This window comes from Lissotriton helveticus, chromosome 2_1 (assembly GCF_964261635.1).
Source record: "Lissotriton helveticus chromosome 2_1, aLisHel1.1, whole genome shotgun sequence".
Lineage (NCBI taxonomy): Eukaryota > Metazoa > Chordata > Amphibia > Caudata > Salamandridae > Lissotriton > Lissotriton helveticus.
In genome coordinates this window covers 34,659,215-34,684,194 of record NC_136059.1, presented here as the reverse complement: position 1 = coordinate 34,684,194, position 24,980 = coordinate 34,659,215, and positions in this window count along the sequence as shown.

Below are 24,980 nucleotides of genomic sequence, written 5' to 3'. Positions count from 1 at the left end.
GTAAAACTGTTGACCTAGGGGCCCGATGTAGGTAATTCTTATTTACCACTTCTTAAATACCGAATTTTACCGATTCGGTATTTAAGAAGTGGTAAATATGAAGGGATGAGATGTAAGTATTTCCAGATGTGGAAATACCGAATCGTTAAGATTCGGTATTTACCGAATCTGGAAATACCGAATCGGTATTTCCTATTGATTCCTATGGGCTGTGAAGCCCATAGGAATCAATGGGAAGTACCGATTCGGTAATTACCGAATCGGTAAATACCGACTTTTGCAAGGGTGCAGGGGGTGTCACTTTGACACCCTCTGGCACCCCAAAAATAGGCATGTGCGCCATGTGGCACACAGACATGCCCAAAGGGCATGTCTGTCTGTCACATGGCTAGGTGTGCATGCACACATGTGCACGCACACCTGAATTCGGTATTTTAACACCCAATTGGATTGGGTGTTAAAATACCAAATTTGTAGGGCCTTTGGGACTCTGAAGAGTCCTACCTACATCTGAGATTTACCGAATCGGTAAAAATACCGATTCGGTATTTTACAGAATCGGTAAATTTACCGAATCGGTAAATTTACCGATTCTGTAAAATTGTGCCCCTACATGCCAAATCTGTAATACCGGTCGGTAACGGCCGAAAATACCGATTTTCGGCCGTTACCGACCGACCTACATCTGGCCCTTAGGGCCAGTGATAATGCAGGCACCAAGGTAGACAACTATGGCACCCAGCATACACCAAGGCAGACACCAAAACATACACCAAGGCAGACCCCAGGCAGACACCAAGGCAGACACCAAGACAGACACCACACAGATAAAGGGCAGACACAAAGCAGACACCAGGATAGACACCAAGACATACACCAAGGAAGGCAGACATCAAGGCAGACACCAAGAATACACCAAGGCAGACACCAAACAGACACCAAGGCAGGCACCAAGCAGACACCAAGGCAGACACCAAACAGACACCAAGGCAGGCACCAAGACATACACCAAGGCAGGCACCACGCAGACTCCAAGGCAGACACCAAACAGACACCAAGACAAACACCAAGACAGACACCAAGCAGGCACCAAGCATACACCAAGGCAGGCACCAAGGAGACAGCAAGGAGACAGCAAGGCAGACTCCAAGACAGACACCAAGGCAGACTCCATGACAGACACCAAGGAGACACCAAGGAGACACCAAGGAGACAGCAAGCACACACCAAGGCAGGCACCCAGCAGATAAAGGGCAGATACCAAGCAGATACCAAGCAGACACCAAGGCAGACGCCAAGACAGACAGCGAGGCAGACGCCAAGACAGACAGCGAGGCAGAGCCCAAGCAGATAGGGAGAAGACACCAAGCAGACACCAAGGAGACACAAAATCAGCCACCAAGGACACAACAAGGCAGACACCAAGCAGATAAAGGGCAGACACCAAGACAGACACCAAGGCAGACACCAAGGCAGACACCAAGCAGACAAAGGGCAGACACCAAGGCAGACACCAAGCCAGACACCAAGCCAGACACCAAGCAGATAAAGGGCAGACACCAAGCAGACATCAAGAATACACCGAGGTAGACACGAAGCAGACACCAAGGCAGGCACCAGGCAGATAAAGGGCAGACACAAAGCAGACACCAGGATAAACACCAAGACATACACCAAGGCAGGCACCCAGGCAGACATCAAGGCAGACACCAAGAATACACCAAGGCAGACACCAAGGCAGGCACCAAGCATACACCAAGGAAGACACCAAACAGACACCAAGACAAACACCAAGACAGACACCAAGCAGGCTCCAAGCAAACACCAAGGCAGGCAACAAGGAGACAGCAAGGCAGACTCCAAGACAGACACCAAGGCAGACTCCAAGACAGACACCAAGGAGACACCAAGGAGACACCAAGGAGACAGCAAGCACACACCAAGGCAGACACCCAGCAGATAAAGGGCAGATACCAAGCAGACACCAAGCAGACACCAAGGCAGACGCCAAGACAGACAGCGAGGCAGATGCCGAGACAGACAGCGAGGCAGAGCCCAAGCAGATAGGAAGAAGACACCAAGCAGACACCAAGGAGACACAAAATCAGCCACCAAGGACACAACAAGGCAGACACCAAGCAGATAAAGGGCAGACACCAAGACAGACACCAAGGCAGACACCAAGGCAGACACCAAGCAGACAAAGGGCAGACACCAAGGCAGACACCAAGCCAGACACCAAGCAGATAAAGGGCAGACACCAAGCAGACATCAAGAATACACCGAGGTAGACACGAAGCAGACACCAAGGCAGGCACCAAGCAGATAAAGGGCAGACACAAAGCAGACACCAGGATAGACACCAAGACATACACCAAGGCAGGCACCCAGGCAGACATCAAGGCAGACACCAAGAATACACCAAGGCAGACACCAAACAGACACCAAGGCAGGCACCAAGCAGACACCAAGGCAGACACCAAACAGACACCAAGGCAGGCACCAAGACATACACCAAGGCAGGCACCACGCAGACTCCAAGGCAGACACCAAACAGACACCAAGACAAACACCAAGACAGACACCAAGCAGGCACCAAGCATACACCAAGGCAGGCACCAAGGAGACAGCAAGGAGACAGAAAGGCAGACTCCAAGACAGACACCAAGGCAGGCACCAAGACATACACCAAGGCAGGCACCACGCAGACTCCAAGGCAGACACAAAACAGACACCAAGACAAACACCAAGACAGACACCAAGCAGGCACCAAGCATACACCAAGGCAGGCAACAAGGAGACAGCAAGGCAGACTCCAAGACAGACACCAAGGCAGACTCCAAGACAGACACCAAGGAGACACCAAGAAGACACCAAGGAGACAGCAAGCACACACCAAGGCAGACACCCAGCAGATAAAGGGCAGATACCCAGCAGACATCAAGCAGGCACCAAGCATACACCAAGGCAGGCACCAAGGAGACAGCAAGGAGACAGCAAGGCAGACTCCAAGACAGACACCAAGGCAGACTCCAAGACAGACACCAAGGAGACACCAAGGAGACACCAAGGAGACAGCAAGCACACACCAATGCAGGTACCCAGCAGATAAAGGGCAGATACCAAGCAGACACCAAGCAGACACCAAGGCAGACGCCAAGACAGACAGCGAGGCAGACGCCGAGACAGACAGCGAGGCAGAGCCCAAGCAGATAGGGAGAAGACACCAAGCAGACACCAAGGAGACACAAAATCAGCCACCAACGACACAACAAGGCAGACACCAAGCAGATAAAGGGCAGACACCAAGACAGACACCAAGGCAGACACCAAGGCAGACACCAAGGCAGACACCAAGCAGACAAAGGGCAGACACCAAGGCAGACACCAAGCCAGACACCAAGCAGATAAAGGGCAGACACCAAGAATACACCGAGGTAGACACGAAGCAGACACCAAGGCAGGCACCAAGCAGGTAAAGGGCAGACACAAAGCAGACACCAGGATAGACACCAAGACAGACACCAAGCAGGCACCAAGCATACACCAAGGCAGGCACCAAGGAGACAGCAAAGAGACAGCAAGGCAGACTCCAAGACAGACACCAAGGCAGACTCCAAGACAGACACCAAGGAGACACCAAGGAGACACCAAGGAGACAGCAATCACACACCAAGGCAGGCACCCTGCAGATAAAGGGCAGATACCAAGCAGACACCAAGCAGACACCAAAGCAGACGCCAAGACAGACAGCGAGGCAGACGCCAAGACAGACAGCGAGTCAGAGCCCAAGCAGATACGGAGAAGACACCAAGCAGACACCAAGGAGACACAAAATCAGCCACCAAGGACACAACAAGGCAGACACCAAGCAGATAAAGGGCAGACACCAAGACAGACACCAAGGCAGACACCAAGGCAGACACCAAGCAGACAAAGGGCAGACACCAAGGCAGACACCAAGGCAGATATCAAGCCAGACACCAAGCAGATAAAGGGCAGACACCAAGCAGACATCAAGAATACACCGAGGTAGACACGAAGCAGACACCAAGGCAGGCACCAAGCAGATAAAGGGCAGACACAAAGCAGACACCAGGATAGACACCAAGACATATACCAAGGCAGGCACCCAGGCAGACATCAAGGCAGACACCAAGAATACACCAAGGCAGACACCAAGCAGACACCAAGCAGACACCAAGGCAGACGCCAAGACAGACAGCGAGGCAGAGCCCAAGCAGATAGGGAGAAGACACCAAGCAGACACCAAGGAGACACAAAATCAGTCACCAAGGACACAACAAGGCAGACGCCAAGCAGATAAAGGGCAGACACCAAGACAGACACCAAGGCAGACACCAAGGCAGACAGCAAGCAGACAAAGGGCAGACACCAAGGTAGACACCAAGACAGACACCAAGGCAGACACCAAGGCAGACACCAAGACAGACACCAAGGAGACACCAAGCAAATACCAAGGAGACACCAAGGAGACACCAAGACAGACACCAAGACAGACACCAAGACATACACCAAGGTAGGCACCAAGACAGACACCAAGGCAGGCACCAAGCAGACTCCAAGGCAGACACCAAACAGACACCAAACAGACACCAAGGCAGACACCAAGACAGACACCAAGACAGACACCAAGGAGACACCAAGCAGACTCCAAGGCAGACACCAAGCAGACACCAAGGCAGACACCAAGAATACACCAAGGCAGACACCAAGAATACACCAAGGCAGACACCAAACAGACACCAAGGCAGACACCAAGAATACACCAAGGCAGGCACCAAGCATACACCACGGCAGGCACCAAGACAGACACCAAGACAGACACCAAACAGACACCAAGGCAGACACCAAGACAGACACCAAGACAGACACCAAGACAGACACCAAGACAGACACCAAACAGACACCAAGGCAGACACCAAGACAGACACCAAGACAGACACCAAGACAGACACCAAGCAGACTCTAAGGCAGACACCAAGACAGGCAGACACCAAGACAGACACCAAGACAGACACCAAGGAGACAGCAAGGAGACAACAAGGAGACAGCCAGCACACACCAAGGCAGGCACCCAGCAAATAAAGGGCACATATCAAGCATACACCAAGGAGACACCAAGGCAGACTCCAAGACAAACACCAAGGAGACACCAAGCAGACACCAAGGAAACACCAAGGAGACACCAAGACAGACACCAAGATAGACACCAAGACATACACCAAGATAGGCACCAAGACAGACACCAAGGCAGGCACCAAGCAGACTCCAAGGCAGACACCAAACAGACACCAAACAGATACCAAGGCAGACACCAAGACAGACACCAAGACAGACACCAAGACAGACACCAAGCAGACTCCAAGGCAGACACCAAGGCAGACACCAAGACAGACACCAAGACAGACACCAAGCAGACTCCAAGGCAGACACCAAACAGACACCAAACAGACACCAAGGCAGACACCAAGACAGACACCAAGACAGACACCAAGACAGACACCAAGCTGACTCCAAGGCAGACACCAAGCAGACACCAAGACAGACACCAATGATACACCAATGAGACACCAAGGAGACAGCAAGCACACACCAAGGCAGGCACCCAGCAGATAAAGGGCAGACACAAAGCAGACACCAGGATAGACACCAAACAGACGCCAAGGCAGACGTACAGAGCTTGCACTTTGTGCTCAGAGCAGAAACCTGCAGGTCTCTTACCTTCAGTTCAAGCTGGGCCCAACACAAATGCCTCATTTAAAGAGCTATCAGCACTCATTTTGTTCATCCGTGGTCACGGCATTAGCCCTTAACAGATAAACTATTATTTGGGGGGCAGGCTTTTGTTTTTTTCTGGTCCTGTATGTCAGCGATTTGTGGCAAGAATAAAAAAGTTCAGGTATAGCTATATGAGTAAGTACACTAATAACCATGTAAATAGCACTTGCTAATATCATTTTGTTACTATCCTAAGGAACCATTTATAGGCAGCACAGATCAAAGATTAAACATTTGAGTATGTTATATTAAACATGATATGGAAACACACAGACTTATGTCAAGCAGGTCTAATTTTTTTTATAGAATTCACTGCACCTTCGTGGTGTTGGTATCCATGGCACATGCCTTGTTAGTATTTTTTTCTTTATAAAGTTTTATTGCACAAACATGACCCGTGATGGTATCACAGCGCTTTACAGATTAAATGAAATACGAAAAACAAGTGAATAACTTCAACGTAATCACGGAAGGTACACACTGTGTAAATTCACAAATTGAGGAAAGTAAACGCCATAGGGCAGTATAAGTTAGTAACAATCAAAAGCAATGGTAAAAACGCCAACTTACATCATTGAAACACCAACTCTAACTTAAGCTTACATTTTCTGCTTATGTACTTGACAGTCACCAGCGTGTTCGATGGCTTACATGTACATCTCTGTACTGTGCAGGGCTGTGTCTGCCAAGAATTCAAGGTCTACCGGAGTAAAGATGGGATCAAACAAACAATGGGGTGACCCTGTGTCCCTCAGACGTGGGTGTATATATGAAAGCAAAAACAATGGTTCTGTCGGGTATGCGTAGCTAATTTCTTGTACAAGTAATTCAATTATCTTATTTCTTATATATAATCCTCAAAATGAAACACCAAAACAATTGTATTCATAAGGAACGCACAAAAAAACACATGTGGATGGGTAATAAGTTGTTTTATATAAATTGCATCATTTATATATACCCATACTTCAATAAAAAAGCTGTCAACAGGTGAAGCTTTAAGGTGAAAAGTGATCAAGTGACATATTGTGCTCAGTGATACAGTTGAGTGCCTATTATGTACAAGGGAATGGAAGGCCAGACTTAAAACAATGACTCTGCGCACAAAGCCTTGATTTGTATGAAGAAATAGCGTTGACGTTTCAACCCAATCTATGTACTATTAAAGTGGTCATTGCGGGTCTTCATCAGGACAATGGAGGGGAAGGAGGGATGACAGCCTCTGGCAACCAGAGTGAATCCTGGGTAGTTGAACAATTGGGTTCAGGACTACGTAGTCATGGCCCCATCACATTAATTCCAGATGAATGGCATGGAAGCGGGAAGGAATGTGTTAAATGCACTTTCCCGATAAACAGAGGCACACAATGTCAGGCTCGAAGTGAAGTGGAATTTCAAACTCACTTCGAATGAATTCTCATACGTGGCAAGTTCGGCAGGATGATTTCTAAAGGCGTCGGCAGGCAAGAATCCTGTCAAGCCGCTGCAATCTGTCGGGCACATCCACTTCCACAAACAGCCTTTTCCACACACAGAAACGCCCACACACAGCCACTTTCACACAAAGCACCAACTACACACAGCCACTTTGTTGGAAGGGGCGATCCCAGAGGACCAGGATATGCTCTCCCGATCGCTCCGTGACCGACCTCTCCCTGGAGCTAACCTGGCCGAAATTACCCGCTTACAACGGGTACAAAATGCTGTGGCCAGAGCAATTGTAGGCTTGCCCAGATTCTGCTCTGTGTCAAACGTCCTCAGCTCCCTGCACTGGCTTCCAGCGAGGAAGCGAATTCATTTTAAAATTCTGTGTCTGGCTTTTAAAATTTTGAAAGGCATAGGCCCCCAAATCATGTCCAGCTTCCTGTCTTTTTATGTACCTACACGTACTCTTCGGTCTCAAGGTCAGGCTCTAGCCGTAGTTCCTAGATTCAGGCTCTGTCGGGCGGGCGGACGCTCTTTTAGCGTTAAGGCTGCAACCCTTTGGAACTCCCTCCGGGCTGAAATTCGCCTGTTGGAGGACCTTATGCTTTTCCGGAAAGCTATCAAGACTTTCTTGTTTTAAAATGTTCTCCAGGGGTCTCAATGATTAGTTTCTGTTATGTTATGTCCTACCTTGTCACTGCGCCAGGACGCTCCTTCGCTGGAGCAGCTGTGCGCATAATAAAAATCAATAACATAACATAACATAACATAACATAACATACAGCCGAGTCCTACCACGAGGTCCCCGCCGGGGAGGACTCCGGGACTAAGATCGTACACACTGAACTCACGCCACACTTATGAACGGACACCACACTGTAGATTTCAATAGGTCAGTTCTTTATCAAGCAATAGAATTTGAGGCAAAAGGAATACGTATTTACAAGCGATCCAGGGATCGTAAGGTCTCGTTGGTAAAGGAAGAGGGTAGCGGGACAGTCTCAGTCTAGGCCAGTACGAAGCGTACCCTGCGCACAGCTCTCAATCCTCGAGCCGGGGGATACGGTAGATGGAGGTTGTACTGGCTGTTCTACTCACTTCTTCTCAAGCCAGATCGTGTTGGTAGCGTCGATGGTCCCGCCGGACCAGAGTACTCCTCAAGCCGCGACGAGGTCAGCAGGGCTCGATCCGGAGTGAACAGAATGTCTGTTAGTTCTTGAGGAGCCGCGACGTCGCCAGCAGGTGACGTCGTCAGCAGGGCTCAGGGTGTTCACGAATGTTCTTCAAGGATGAGCCGCGACGAGGTCAGCAGGGCTCCGAGGTTCCAGTTCCTTATTCACGAGGATGAGCCGCGACAACGTCAGCAGGGCTCCGGGTACTTCAAGAAAGGTCCTTCAAGTTTCAAGGATGAGCCGCGACAGCGTCAGCATGGCTCGCTAAGTTCCAACGTCCAGTCTTCCCCCCAAGGGTTGAGCCGCGATCAGATCAGCAGGGCTCTCTTGTCCAGGATACAACTGCCTGCTAGTCCTTGGGCGGCCCTTGATATAGCACCGTGGTCCTTTGATGTCCGGACCCTCGCAGGTGGAGATCTCATGCCTCGGGGCTGGTTGCCGGAGTGTCTGTCGGTTGGCCCCTTTGATCCCTTGGAAGATGCATCCGGGAATTCCCAGATGCCCAGCAGGGTCTGGAGCCAGCTCTCAGGGAGGCCAGAGGTGTGATCGATAACAGCTCCCAGGGGAAGGCCAGAGGTGTGAGAGAAACCAGTCTCTCAGGGGAGGCCAGAGGTGCAATCGAAACTCTTTGGTCCTATCTCACTCAGGGGGCCCTCTGCCCCCCAGCCGGGCATGGCGCGTCTAAAGCCTAGGTTTCGCTGGGCCCGGGGTCAGGCAAAGGCTATGGAGTCAGGGACCTCGGGAAGGGTAATAGCGGCTGGGGCCCTGTGGGGTGATGCAGGTTCTGGGCGCCCGGTACCGGGAGGAGCATGCAGGGATGGTCGTCCGTTGGTAGGGTTGTGTAGGAAGCGGGGCGGACAGGGAGCGGGACGACCAGGGGTTTCAGGGTGCAGGGCTGAGCTAACGGGTTACTGAGGAACGGGGGGAACCACGCCACAAGGCCAGGTCCAACACACTTCCACATACAGCCAGGCCCATACACAGCTGATTCCACACACAGCGACTCCCACTTACAGCCACTTCCACACACAGCCACGCCCACACACAGCCACTTCCACACACAGCCACTTCCACACACAGCTACAGCCACTGCCACACACAGCAACATCCACACTCAGCCACTTCCACACACAGCCACGTTCACACACAGCCACTTCCATGCACAGCCACTTCCACATACAGCCACTTCCATACACAGCCACTTCCACTCACAGCAATGTCCACATATGGCCACTTCCACACATGGCAGCTTCCAAACACAGCGACATCCACACAGAGCCACTTCCACACACAGCCACTAACACACACAGCCACGTCCACAAAAAAACACTTCCACACACAGGCACATCCACACAAACTGTTTCCACACACAGCCACTTCCACACATATCCACATAGAGCCACTTCCACACACAGCCACTTCCACACTCAGCCACATCCATGCACAGCCATGTCCACACACAGTAACTTCCACACACGCACCCATCCACCCACAGTCACTTCCACCCACAGCCACTTCCACACACAGCCACTCACACACACAGCCACGTCAACAGACAGCCACTTCCACAGCCAAGCCCACACACAGCCACTTCCACAGACAGCAACTTCCCCACACAGCCACTTTCACACACAGCCACTCCCACACACAGCTATGTCCACAGACAGCCACTTCCACAGACAGCAACTTCCCCACACAGCCACATCCACAGTCACTTCCACACACAGCCACATCCACATCCACACATGGCTGCTATCACACACAGCTACTTCTACACACAGCCACATCCACATACAGCCCCTTCCACACACAGCCATGTCCACAGACAGCCACCCCCACACAGAGCCACTTCCGAAGACAGCAACTTCCCCACATAGCCACATGCACATACACAGCTGCTTCCACAAACAGCCTCTTCCACACACAGCAATGCCCACACATAGCCACTTCAACACACAACCACTTTCACATATAGTCACTTCCACACACAGCCATGCCCACACACAGCCACTTCCACACACAGCTACTTCTACACTCAACCACTCCCACACACAGCCACTTCCACATACAGCCACTTCCACACACAGCCACTTCCACATACAGCCACTTCCACACACAGCCATGCCCGCACACAGCCACTTCCACACACAGCCACTCCCACACACAGCCACTCCTACACACAGCCACTTCCACATACAGCCACTTCCACACACAGCCACTTCCACAGACAGCAACTTCCCCACACAGCCACATTCACACACAGCTGCTACCACACATAGCCACTTCCACACACAGCCACTCCCACACACAGCCACTTCCACACACAGCCACTTCCACACACAGCCATGCCTTTGGAAGCTGGCCATCAGTGTTCCCAGCCTTGGAAGGCTGGTCCTCAGGGTCCCCAGCCTTGGGAGGCTGCCCTCAGGGTCCCCCCTAGGGTCCCCAGCCTTGGGAGGCTTGCCTTCAAGGTCCCCAGCCTTGGGAGGCTGGCCCTCAAGGTCAGCGAAAGCCCGGCGGCGCAGCACCAAGTAGGTTAGCACACAAGCAGGACCCTTGACAAAAGTTTACTAGATGGCTACCCCACTCACTGCAATTCCCTGAGATGAGTTACCTCTCCCAAAATGGGATGAAGTAAAAAGGAAACCATAAAGCACAAGATAAGTTTATCTTTTGTTCATATGAAGGAGCAGCTATCTGCCCTTCCTTCACAAAAATAGGAGCAGCTTGGTACTGTCCCTCTGCTCTTTTCCAGGGAGAGAATTTTTTTTGTTGCCCTGAAGAAAGCCCAGGACCATTTTATGGCCACTAATTGGGCTGAAACATGTCGGCACTAGGGTCATTGGACCACAAACATCCAATTGACCCTTTAGATGCTTTTTATATTTTAATATCGCCAACAGTTCCAAGAATAAAGGGATACTGGGAACTACCTGAGGATTTTTATTGTTTAAGATCCCCTGGCCATATTTTTCAAGAGCTCCATGAAAAACGGTTGAGCCCACCCTGAACTTCAGGAGTCAGAGTGACCCGATGATGAAGCATGACACCACTAGGGTGTATGAGGGTAATATACACAAAAGGAATTATTTCCTTCCCCACAATCCAGTGGGTAACAACTAGGATGCTTCATAGAACACCTTCCCATACCTAACCAGGGTCAGCTAATGTTATTTGTATAAATGTGGGGTACTTTTTGTGACTTAGTGGTTCTCAAGCTTCTCAGCCATGGGAGGCAGGCCCTTAGGGTCCCCAGCCTTCGAAGGCCCTCAATGTTCCCTTTGACCCTGCTTGCAGGCTGGTCGCCCCCACACCGCAACTTGTCACCTGTTGACCGGCTGATTACTGTGCCCCTGCTGCCGCCTCCTGGTCCCTGGGCTTCCCTCGCCCGGCACGCCAGTTCCCCCCCCCAGCCCCCCACCTCTCCAGTCCCATCCTTCCTGTCGCTGCCTCCCTGCGGCCCGCCCCCCAGCACACCCATTGGCCTCCCCACTCCCACCTCCCAGCTGCTCCTCCCTCCCAGGCCTCCTGAAATACAGGCCGAGTGGCGGCAGCCGGAGCGACCTTTGACCCTGCTTGCGGGCAGGTTGCCCCCACACCGCCACTCGTCACCTGTTGACCGGCTGATTCCTGTGCCCCTGCTGCCGCCTCCTGGTGCCTGGGCTTCCCTCGCCCTGCGCGCCAGTTTTCCCCCGCCTCCCACCGCTCCCGTCATAGCCTTCCCGCCGCTGCCTCCCTGCGGCCCCGCCCCCAGCACACCCGTTGGCCTTCCCGCTCCCGCCTCCCAGCTGCTCCTCCCTCCCAGGCCTCCTCTTATGCAGGCTGAGAAGTGGCCGCGCAGCGGATGCGCGCAGCAGGCGCGCCGCTGGTGCACCGAATGCGCGCCAAAGGCAAGCCCGTCTGCACCTGTCAGTGCCTGGACCGTGCCCAGCGCCAGAACCCCTGCACCCCACAAACGCCACAACACCAGAATCCACTACGATGCCAGCACCATCCACGCACTCAACGCCGGCCGACACCGCACCTGCTTCCAGGCCGTCCCAAAACGGACCCACCGACCCTTCTCCTGCCGCACCTGCAGCTTCACCTGCGACAGAAACACCAAACCTCCAAGGACTGGACCTAACCACCTCCGCTGCATACTCCTCAACACCCGCTCCGCACGCAAACACGCTGACGAGCTCTGGGATCTAGTCCACACCTCCGCCCCAGACGTGGCCTTCCTGACCGAGACCTGGTGGAACGACTCCTCGGCTCCCGACATCGCCATAGCCATCCCAGACGGCTACAAGATCACCCGCAGGGATCGCGCCAACAGAATCGGAGGAGGAATAGCCATCATCCAAAAGTCAACCCTCAAAGTGGCCACCCACGCAGACGACACCCTCAACACCGCCGAACACTTGCACTTCCGGATCCACACCGACCCCAACACCACCCTCTGAGGAACACTCATCTACAGACCACCCGGACTCCGGGCTCAGTTCAGCGACTCCATCGTCGACCTCGCCAGCGCCCACACACTCGCTTCCACAGACTACATCCTCCTCGGGACCTGAACTTCCACCTCGAGAACAACAATGACGCCAACTCCGCCACCCTGATCAACAACCTCGCCAAACTCGGCCTCAGACAACTCGTCACCACACCCACCTACACCGCCGGCCACACGCTTGACCCCATCTTCTCCACAGGCTCCCACGTCACCTTCGACCACACCACCGAACTCCACTGGACCGATCACCGCTGCATCCACTTCACCTTCAAGAAACCATCCACGCACCATCGCACCCAACAGCTGCCTCGCCGGTGGTGGAGCAAAGTCACTGAAGACCAGCTGCTCACCTCCCTCACCAAGAACCCACCCACCGACCCCACCAACTCTGACGCCGCAGCCCACAACCTCAGATAGTGGATCGACAACTGCGCCAACACCCTCGCCGCCCTAAAGAAACCCTCCAACAGCCACACCAACAAGAGAGCCACATGGTTCACCAACGAGCTCCAGGCCTCCAAACGCGCATGCCAAAAACCGGAGAAGACATGGCAACACTAACGCACACCAGACAACCACACAGCCCACAAGGACGCCACCTGCAGACACCACCACCTCATCAGACTAGCCAAGAGATCCTCCTTCAAAAACCGCATGGACAACAACGCGCACAACAGCAAAGAGCTCTTCAGCATCGTAAAGGAACTTTCCAACCCCGGCGCCAACGTCAACGACATCCCGTCCTCACAAGAACTGTGCAACTCACTAGCCATCTTCTTCCACTGCAACATCGCTGACATCCACGACAGCTTCAACACCACGACCGCCCCGACTACGCCAGACCCCACCTCCCCTGTGAACACCACCTGCGCCAACCGCCTGACCTCCTGGTCCAACATCAATGACGACGAGACACGCAAGGTCATGAACTCCATCCACTCAGGAGCTCCGTCTGACCCGTGCACACACCACGCATTCAACAAAGCAGACGCAGCCATCGCACCCCAACTACGGAAGGTCATCAACATCTCCTTTGAAACAGCGACATTCCCGGAAAGCTGGAACCACGCTGAAATCAACGCCCTCCTCAAGAAGCCCAAAGCAGACCCCAAGGAACCCATCTCCCTGCTCCCGTTCCCGGCAAAGGTCATCGAGAAAATCATCAACATGCAACTGACCCGCCACCTGGAAGACAACAAACAACATCTTGGCCCCGTCCCAGTCCGGATTCAGATGAAACCACAGCACCGAGACAGCCCTCATCGCCGCCACAGACGACATCAGGCGCCAACTAGACAATGGCGAATCATCAGCCCTCATCCTCCTGGACCTGTCAGCCGCCTTCGACGCGGTCTGCCATCGCACTCTAAAGACACGCCTCCTAGAAGCTGGAATCCAAGAGAAGGCCCTCGACTGGACCACGTCCTTCCTCACCGGCAGAACACAGAGCGCCGGCCTCCCACCCTTCCGATCCGAAACCACCGACATCATCTGCGTCGTCCCCCAGGGCTCATCCCTCAGCCCGACGCTGTTCAACTCCTACATGGCCCCCCTCGCACTAGTGGCCCGCCATCACGACCTCAACATCATCTCCTACGCCGACGACACCCAGCTCATCCTCTCCCTCACCAAGGACCCACACACCGCCAAAACCAACCTCCACGAGGAAATGAAGGCCGTCGCTGACTAGATGAGGAACAGCCGTCTGAAGCTGAACTCGGACAAGACGGAGGTCCTCATCCTCGGATCCACCCACTCATCCTGGGATGACTCCTGGTGGCCGACCGCAATGGGAACAGCACCAACACCCACCGACCATGCACGCAATCTAGGATTCATCCTCGACTCCTCCCTCTCCATGTCTAAACAGGTCAAAGCCGGCTCCTCCTCCTGCTACAACACCCTCCGCATGCTCCGCAGGATCTACAAGTGGATCCCAATCGAAACAAGAAGAACGGTGACACAGGGACTCGCCAGCAGCAGACTGGACTACGGAAACGCACTCTACGCAGGAATCCCAGCCAAACACCTACGACGACTACAACGCATCCAAAACGCCTCCGCCCGACTGATCATCAACGCCCCCCGCCGCAGCCACATCACCCCCCACCTGAGAGACCTACACTGGCTCCCCGTTGACAAGAGGATCACCTTCAAGCTCCGCACCCACGCACACAAAGCACTCCACAACACCGAACCCGGCTACCAGAACAGCATCTCAGCTTCCACACCCCCAGCTCTGCTCTGCCAGCCTCACCCTCGCCGCTGTCCCCTGCATCCAACAAACAACCTCCGGTGGCATATCCTTCTCCTACCTCACCACCAAGACCTGAAACACACTCCCTACCCACATACGGCAGACCCAAGACCTACTCACCTTCAGAAGACTCCTCAAGACCTGGCTCTTCGAGCGGTAGCTGCACCCACTCCCCTCAGCGCCTTGGGACCCTCACAGGTAAGTAGCACACTCTACAAGTATATTGATTGATTGATTGATTCCTAGCCTCAAGAGGCTGGTCCTAATGGTCCTAAGGGTCCCCAGCTTTGGGAGGCTGGTCCTCAGGGTCCCCAGCCTTTGGAGGCTGGTCCTCAGGGTCCCCCCACAGGGACCCCAGCCTTGAGAGGCTGGCCCTCAGGGTCCCCAGCCGAGGGAGGCTGGTACTCAAAGTCCAGGGTTCCTGGACTCTGGAGGCTGGCCCTTAGGGTCCTCGGCCTTCAAAGGTGGGCCCTGAGGGTCCCCAGCCTTTGAAGGCTGGCCCTCAATGTTCCCAGCCTTGGGAGGCTGTCCCTAAGGGTCCCCAGCCTTAGGAGGCTGATCTCAGGGTCCCCACCCTTCGGAGGCTGGCCCTCAGGGTCCCCAGCCTTAAGAGGCTGCCCCTCAAGGTCCCACCTCAGGGTCCCCGACCTTGGGAGGCTATCCCTCAAGGTCCCCAGCCTTGGAAGACTGCCCTCCAGGGTCCTCAGCCTTGGGAGGCCAGCCCTCAAGGTCCCCAGGCTTGAGAGGCTGGCCTTCAGGGTCCCCAGCCTTGGGAGGCTGGCCCTCACGGTTCCCCCTCAGGGTCCCCAGCTTTGGGAGGCTGGCCCTCAGGGTCCCCAGGCTTGGGAGGCTGGCCCTCAATCTTTCCAGCCTTGGGATGCTGCCCCTCTGGGTCCGCAGCCTTGGGAGGCTGGCCCTCAGGGTCCCCATCCATGGCTGGCCCTCAGGGTCCCCATCCATGGCTGGCCCTCAGGGTCCCCAGCCTTGGGATGTGGCCTTCAAGGTCCCGAACTATGAGATCTTGGCCCTCAAGGTCCCCCCTCAGGGTCCCCAGCCATGGGAGGCTGGCCCTCAGGGTCCCCAGCCTTGGGAGGGTGGCCCCAATATCCCCAGCGTTGGGAGGCTGGTCCTCAGGGTCCCCAGCCTTGGGAGGCAGGCCCTCAGCGTCCCCAGCCTTGGGAGGCTGGCCCTAAGGGTCCCCAGCCTTGGGAGGCTGGCCCTCAGGGTCCCCAGACTTGGGAGGCTGGCCCTCAAGGGTCCCAGCCTTGGGAGGCTGGCCATCAAGGTCCAGAACCATGGGAGCCTGGCCCTCAAAGTTCCCCCTCAGGGTCCCCAGCCATGGGAGGCTGGCCCTCAGGATCCACAGCCTAGGGAGGCTGACCCTCAGGGTCCCCAGCTTCGGGGGGCTGGACCTCAGGTTCCCCAGCCTTGGGAGGCTGGCCCTCAGGGTCCCCAGCCTTTGGAGACTGGCCCTCAGTGTCCCTAACCTTGGGGGGCTGGCCCTCAGGGTCCCCTGCCTTGGGAAGCTGGCCTTCAAGGTCCCAAACCATGGGTTCCTCGCCCTCAAGGTCCCCCCTCAGGGTCCCCAGCCATGGGAAGGTGGCCCAAATGTCACACCTATGAGTGCGGATCTAGCACAGCACCCATGAGCGTGGATCTAGCACAGCACCCATGAGCGTGGATCTAGCACAGCACCCATGAGCGTGGATCTAGCACAGCACCCATGAGCATGGATCTAGTACAGCACCCATGAATGCATAACTAGCACAGCACCCATGAGCACAGATCTAGCACAGCACCTGTGAGCATTGATCTAGCACAGCACTCATGCCCATGAGTGTGGATCTAGCACAGCACCTATGAGCACAGATCTAGCACAGCACACATGAGCGCAGATCTAGCACAGCACCCATTAGTGCAGATCTAGCACAGCGCCCCTGAGTACAGATCTAGCACAGCACCCATTAGTGCAGATCTAGCACAGCGCCCCTGAGTATAGATCTAGCACAGCACCCATAAGCGCGTATCTAGGACAGCACCCATGAGCGTGGATTTAGTTCCGCACCCATGCCCATGAATGCAGATCTAGCAAAGCACCTGTGGGCGTGGAACTAGTACAGCACCCATGAGTGTATCCTGCACAACACCCATGAGTGCAGATCTAGCACAGCACCCGTGAGCATGGATAAAACACAGCACCCATAAGTGCGGATCTAGCACAGCACCCATGAGTGCGGATCTAGCACAGCACCCATGAGCATGGATCTAGTACAGCACCCATGAATGCATAACTACCACAGCACCCATGAGCACAGATCTAGCACAGCACCTGTGAGCATTGATCTAGCACAGCACTCATGCCCATGAGTGTGGATCTAGCACAGCACCTATGAGCACAGATCTAGCACAGCACCCATGAGCACAGATCTAGCACAGCACCCATTAGTGCAGATCTAGCACAGCGCCCCTGAGTACAGATCTAGCACAGCACCCATTAGTGCAGATCTAGCACAGCGCCCCTGAGTACAGATCTAGCACAGCACCCATAAGCGCGTATCTAGGACAGCACCCATGAGCGTGGATTTAGTTCCGCACCCATGCCCATGAATGCAGATCTAGCAAAGCACCTGTGGGCGTGGAACTAGTACAGCACCCATGAGTGTATCTAGCACAACACCCATGAGTGCAGATCTAGCACAGCACCCGTGAGCATGGATAAAACACAGCACCCATAAGTGCAGATCTAGCACAGCACCCATGAGCATGGATCCAGCACAGCCCCTATGAGCACGGATCTAGCAAAGCCCCTATGAGCACGGATCTAGCGCAGCACCCTTGAGCATGGCTGTAACACAGTACCCACACCCATGAGTGCAGATCTAGCACAGCGCCCGTCAGTGCAGATCTAGCACAGCACCCATGAGTGCATATCTAGCACAGCACCCATGAGCGTGGATCAAACACAGCAACTGTTGGACCTGGCCTCGTGGCGTGGTTCCCCCCATTCCTCAGCGCCCAGTTAGCCCAGCCCTGCTCCCCGAAACCCCTGGTCATCCCGTTCCTTGTCCGCCCAGCTCCCTACACGACCCTACCAACGGACGACCATCCCCGCATGCTCCTCCCGGTACCGGGCGCCCAGAACCTGCATCACCCCACAGGGCCACCGGCCGCCATTACCCTTCCCGAGGTCCCTGACTCCATAGCCCTTGCCTGACCCCGGTCCCAGCGAAACTTAGGCTACAGACGCGCCATGCCTGGCTGGGGGGTAGAGGACTCCCTGAGTGAGATAGGACCAAAGAGTTTCGATTGCACCTCCGGCCTCCCCTGGGAGACTGGTTTCTCTCACACCTCTGGCCTTCCCCATGGGCTGGTTTCGATCGCACCTCTGGCCTCCCCGAGAGCTGGCTCCAGACCCTGCTGGGCGTCTGGGAATCCCCGGATGCATCTTCAAAAGAATCAAAGGGCCAGCCGACGGAACACTCCGACGACCAGCTCCGAGGCATGAGATCTCCGCCTGCGAGGGTCCGGACATCAAAGTGCCAATGCGCTATATCAAGGCCCGCCCAAGAACTAGCGGGCAGTTGTATCCTGGACAAGAGAGCCCTGCTGATCTGATCGCGGCTCACCCCTTGGGGAGAAGATTGAAACTTGGAACTTATTAAGCCCTGCTGACGCTGTCGCGGCTCATCCTCGTGAAGAAGGAACTGGAACCTCGGAGCCCTGCTGACGTCGTCGCGGCTCCGCAAGAACTGACAGACACTCTGTTCACCTTGGATCGAGCCCTGCTGACCTCGTCGCGGCTCGAGGAGTACTCTGGTCCGGCTGGACCATCTACGCAACCAACAAGACCTGGCTCGAGAAGAAGTGAGTGGAGCAGCCAGTACGACCTCCATCTCCCGTATCCCCCGGCTCGAGGATTGAGAGCTGTGCGCAGGGTATGCTTCGTACTGGCCTAATACTAGACTGTCCCGCTTTCCTACGCCTGACAACCGAGACTGTACGATCCCTCGATCGCTTGTAAATACGTGTTCATTTTGCCTAAAACTCTACTGTGTGACAAAGAACTTGCTTACTGAAACCCACGGTGTGGTGTACGTTCATAAGTGTGGTGTGAGCTCAGTGTGTACAATCTTAGACCCGGAGCCCTCCCCGGCGAGGACCTCACATTAGGACTCAGCTGTATTCCAGGGAGAGGTGGGTCACGGAGTGGTCGGGAGAGCATATCCTGGACCTCTGGGATCGCCCCTTCTAACAGCAACCACATCCATGAGTGCAGATCTAGCACAGCACTCATGAGCATAGATCTAGCACATCACCCATGAGCACAGATCTAGCACAGGACCGTGAGCATAGATCTAGCACAGCACCTATGACCGCAGATCTAGCACAGCACCCATGAGCACAGATCTAGCACAGCACCCACGAGCACAGATCTAGCACAATGCCGTGAGAACAGATCTAGCACAGCGCCTGTGAGCACAGATCAAGCACAGCGCCCATGAACGCAGATCTAGCACAGCACCATAAGTGCAGATCTAGCACAGCACCCATGAGCACAGATCTAGCACAGCACCCATGAGCACTGATCTAGCACAGCACCCGTGAGTATGGATCTAGCACAGCACCCACACCCATGAGTGGGGATATAGCACAGTACCCGTGAGCATGGATCTAGCACAGCACCCACGCCTATGAGTGCAGATCTAGCACAGTACCCATGAGCGCAGATGTAGCACAGCACCCATGAGTGCAGATCTAGCACAGCATGGATCTAGCCCAGTGCCGTGAGCGTGGATCTAGCACAGCACCTGTGAGCACAGATCTAGCACAGCACCCATGAGTGCAGATCTAGCACATCACCTGTGAGCGTGGATCTAGCACAGTTCCCATGAGTGCAGATATAGCACTGCACCTATGAGCATGGATCTAGCACAGCACCCACGCCCATGAGTGCAGATATAGCATAGCACCCGTGAACATAAATATAGCACAGTGCCTGTGAGCGCAGATCAAGCACAGCACCCATGAGCACAGATCGAGCACAGCACCTATGAGCGCAGATCTAGCACAGCACCTATGAGCATGGATCTAGCACAGCACCCACACTCATGAGCGCAGATCTAGCACAGCACCTATGAGTGCAATTCTAGCACAGCACCCACACCCATGAGCGCATATATAGCACAGCACCTGTGAGCGTGGATCTAGCACAGCACCTGTGAGCGCAGATCTAGCACGGTACCTATGAGCGCAGATCTAGCACAGCACCTATGAGCGCAGATCTAGCACAGCACCTATGAGCGCAGATCTAGCACAGCACCTATGAGTGCTGATCTAGCTCAGTTCCTATGAGTGCAGATATAGCACAGCACCCATGAACACAGATCTAGCACAGCGCCGTGAGCGCAGATCTAGCACAGCACCTGTGAGCACAGATCAAGCACAGCGCCCATGAACGCAGATCTAGCACAGCACCCATGAGCACTGATTTAGCACAGCACCCGTGAGTATGGATGTGGCACAGCACCCACGCCCATGAGTGTGGATATAGCACAGTACCCATGAGCATGGATCTAGCACAGCACCCACGCCTATGAGTGCAGATCTAGCACAGTACCCATGAGCGCAGATGTAGCACAGCACCCATGAGTGCAGATCTAGCACAGCATGGATCTAGCACAGTGCTGTGAGAGCGGATCTAGCCCAGCGCCGTGAGCGTGGATCCAGCACAGCACCTGTGAGCACAGATCTAGCACAGCACCCATGAGTGCAGATTTAGCACAACACCCATGAGTGCAGATATACAACAGCACCTTTGAGCGTGGATCTAGCACAGCACCCGTGAGTGCAGATCTAGCACAGCACCCACGAACATGGATCAACACACAGTGTGTGTCGATCCAGTACAGCGCCCATGAGCACACATCTAGCACAACACCCATGAGCGTGGATCCAGCACAGCACCCGTGAGCACCCGTGAGCATGGATCTAGCACAGCACCCATGCCTATGAGTGCAGATATAGCATAGCACCCACAAGCGTGGATCTAGGACAGCACCAATGAGCGCAGATCTAGCACAGCACCTGTGAGCATTGATCTAGCACAGTACCCATTCCCATGAGTGCAGATCTAGCACAGCACCCGTGAGCATGGATCTAACACAGCACCTATGAGTGCAGATCTAGCACAGCACCCGTGAGTGTGGATCTAGCACAGCACCCATGCCCATAAGTGTAGATCTAGCATAGCACCCATGAACTTAGATCTAGCACAGTGCCTGTGAGCGCAGATCTAGCTCAGTGCCCATGAGTGCAGATATAGCACTGCACCTGTGAGCATGGATCTAGCACAGCACCCACACCCATGAGTGCAGATCTAGCACAGCACCTGTGAGCGTGGATCTAGCACAGCACCTATGAGCGCAGATCTAGCACAGTGCCCATGAGTGCAGATATAGCTCTGCACCTATGAGCATGGATCTAGCACAGCGCCCATGCCTATGAGTGCAGATCTAGCACAGCACCTATGAGCGCAGATCTAGCACAGCACCTATGAGCGCAGATCTAGCACAGCACCTATGAGTGCAGATCTATCTCAGTGCCTATGTGTTGGACCTGGCCTCGTGGCGTGGTTCCCCCCCCGTTCCTCAGCGCCCCATTAGCGTAGCCCTGCACCCGGAGTCTCCTGGTCGTCCTGCTCCCTGTACGCCCAAACCCCGTAATCAACGACCAGCCCCGCAGGTCCCGTCCCGCTCCCGGCTCCGAGCGACCAGAACATGCATGCCCCACAAGGCTGGCAGCCATTTTTCTTTCCCAGAAACCCCTGACTCCCGGGGCCTAGCACGACCCCGGCCCCAGCGAAACTTAGACTCCAAGACGCGCCACTCCCGGCTGGGGGGTAAAGGACTCCCCGTGTTAGATAAGCCAGGGAGTTTCGATGGCACCTCCGGCCTCCCCAGAGAGACCGGTAGTTGTCACACCTTTTGCCCTCCCCTGTGGGCCAGTTTTGATTACACCTCTGGCCTCCCCAAGTGCTGGCTCCAGACCTGCTGGGCGTCTGGGAATTCCCGGACGCATCGTCAAAGAATCAAAGAGCCAACCGCCGGACCTCTCCAACGGCCAGCCCCCAAGACCTGGGGCCCCCGCCTGCGAGGGTCCGGACATCAAAGGGCCACTGGACTATATCAAGGGCCACACCACAACTAGCGGGCAGTTGTATCCTGGGCCAGAAAGCCCTGCTGATCTGATCGCGGCTGACCCTTGGGAGAACTGAACCTCCAAACCCTTCGAGCCCTGCTGACGCTATCGCGGCTCCTACTCGTAACATGGAACCTGACCATCGGAGCCCTGCTGACGCTGTCGCAGCTCATCCTTGCAAAGACCAGACTAAGACCTCCGAGCCTTGCTGACGCTGTCGCGGCTCCTCAAGAACATCTCCGGACCGAGCCCTGGTGACGCTGTCGCGGCTCACCCTCGCAAGGACCGAACTAAGATCTCTGAGCCCCGCTGACGCTGTCGCGGCTCCCCAAGAACATCTCCGGATCGAGCCCTGCTGACTTTGTCGCGGCTCGAGGAGTACTCGGGTCCGGCTGGACCATCGACGCTACCCCCCCCGACCTGAGTCGACTCGAAGTGAGTGAAGCAGCCAGTACGACCATCACCTTCCGTATCCCCCGGCTCGAGGATTGAGAGCTGTGCGCAGAGTACGCTTCGTACTGGCCTAAAGACTGAGACTGTCCCGCTTCCCTCTTCCCTAATTCCTAAAGACTTTATGATCCCTCGATAGCTTGTAAATAAGAATGCTGATCCTTCTGACTGTTTGATAAAGAACTATTATTGAAAACCTACGGTGTGGTGTCTGTTCGTAAGTGTAGTGTGAGCTCAGTGTGTACGATCCTAGACTCGGAGTCCTCCCCGGTGGGGACCTCATGATAAGACTCAGCAATATCTGTGGTATAGGTGGGTCCTGGGGTGGTCAGGTGAGCACAACCTGGCCCTCTGGGATTGCCCCTTCCAACACTATGAGTGCAGATATAGCACTGCACCGATGAGCACGGATCTAGCACAGCACCCGTGAGCGCAGATCTAGCACAGCACGCAGTGAGCTCAGATCTATCACAGCACTGATGAGCGCAGATCTAGCACAGCACCCACGAGTGCAGATCTAGCACAGCACCTGTGAGCGTGGAATAAGCACTGCACCTATGAGCGCAGATCTAGCACAGCATCATGAGTGTAGATCTAACACAGCACCCATGAGTGCAGATCTAGCACAGCACCCGTGAGCGCATATATAGCACAGCACCTAGGAGTGCAGATCAAGCACAGCACCGATGAGCTCAGATCTAGCACAGCACCCGTGAGCGTGGAATAAGCACTGCACCTATGAGCGCAGATCTAGCACAGCATCATGAGAGCAGATCTAACACAGCACCCATGAGTGCAGATCTAGCACAGCACCCATGAGTGCAGACCTAGCAGAGCACCCATAAGCGCAGGATAGCACAGCACCCATGAGCTCAGATCCATAAAAGCACTGATGAGCGCAAATCTAGCACAGCACTCATGAGTGCAGATCTAGCACAGCACCTGTGAGCGTGGAATAAGTACAGCACCTATGAGCGCAGATCTAGCACAGCATCATGCGTGCAGATCTAACACAGCACCTATGAGCACGGATCTAGCACAGCACCCATGAACTCAGATCTAGCACAGCACCCGTTAGCGTGGAATAAGCACTGCACCTATGAGCGCCGATCTAGCACAGCATCATGAGTGCAGATCTAACACAGCACCCATGAGCGCAGATATAGCACTGCACTTGTGAGCGTGGATCTAGCACAGCACCCATGAGCTCAGATCTATCACAGCACTGATGAGCGCAGATCTAGCACAGCACCCATGAGTGCAGATCTAGCACAGCACCCATGAGTGCAGATCTAGCACAGCACTCATGAGTGCAGATCTAGCACAGCACCTGTGAGCGTGGAATAAGTACAGCACCTATGAGCGCAGATCTAGCACAGCATCATGCGTGCAGATCTAACACAGCACCTATGAGCACGGATCTAGCACAGCACCCATGAACTCAGATCTAGCACAGCACCCGTTAGCGTGGAATAAGCACTGCACCTATGAGCGCCGATCTAGCACAGCATCATGAGTGCAGATCTAACACAGCACCCATGAGCGCAGATATAGCACTGCACTTGTGAGCGTGGATCTAGCACAGCACCCATGAGCTCAGATCTATCACAGCACTGATGAGCGCAGATCTAGCACAGCACCCATGAGTGCAGATCTAGCACAGCACCCATGAGTGCAGATCTAGCACAGCACCCATGAGTGCAGATCTAGCACAGCACCCATGAGCTCAGATCTATCACAGCACTGATGAGCGCAGATCTAGCACAGCACCCATGAGTGCAGATCTAGCACAGCACCTATGAGCGTGGAATAAGCACTGCACCTATGAGCGCAGATCTAGCACAGCATCATGAGTGCAGATCTAGAGGGCGTGGCTTGAGCGCCGATGGCGGAGGTCGCCTAGTCGCTCGGCTCCGAGATCGAGCCGCCAATTATCCTGTTTCCTGGGCGTTGTGGGTGTCCCGACCCCCACACCGGTGACCGCTGTGGTTCCTGCGCGAGTGAGAGACGCCGGGGGCCAATGGCGATGCCCCGCTTGCAGGAACCAGACACCCGCGGACCAGGCGGAGCGGAGAGCAAAATGGCGCCCGCCTCCTCCCTGTGATCTGAGACGGCGGAGCACCCCACGAAGTCCGGTGCCCCTAACGCGGCGGCTATTATCCGCTCACTCCAAGGGAGGCCG